Genomic DNA, 300 nt, shown 5'->3' with positions numbered 1-300 from the left:
TGCTGCTGCTGCGTCCTGACAGGAAGCTCCATCTTTTTAAAGAGCTTTTGTTCTTCTCTTTCCCTCCAGTCCTTCTCTTAGATTTTTGCATTTTCTTTTCCGTTCGATTTTCTCCCTAGCTAGCTAAAGTAGCTAGCTAGCTTTAGCCAGCTAGCTACAGTAGGTAGCTATCTAACTTCAGCCAGCTAGCTAAAGTAGCTAGCTAGCGTTACCAACTGAAGCAGCTAGCTGTCTTTAGGTAGCTAGCTGAGTAGACAGCTAGCTTCGGCCAGCTACTTCAGCTAGCTAGCTATCCTTAGC

Source organism: Eimeria tenella, genomic scaffold, assembly GCF_000499545.2.
Source record: "Eimeria tenella Houghton genomic scaffold, Eth_scaff2923, whole genome shotgun sequence".
Taxonomy (NCBI): domain Eukaryota; phylum Apicomplexa; class Conoidasida; order Eucoccidiorida; family Eimeriidae; genus Eimeria; species Eimeria tenella.
This window is presented reverse-complemented; position numbering follows the sequence as displayed.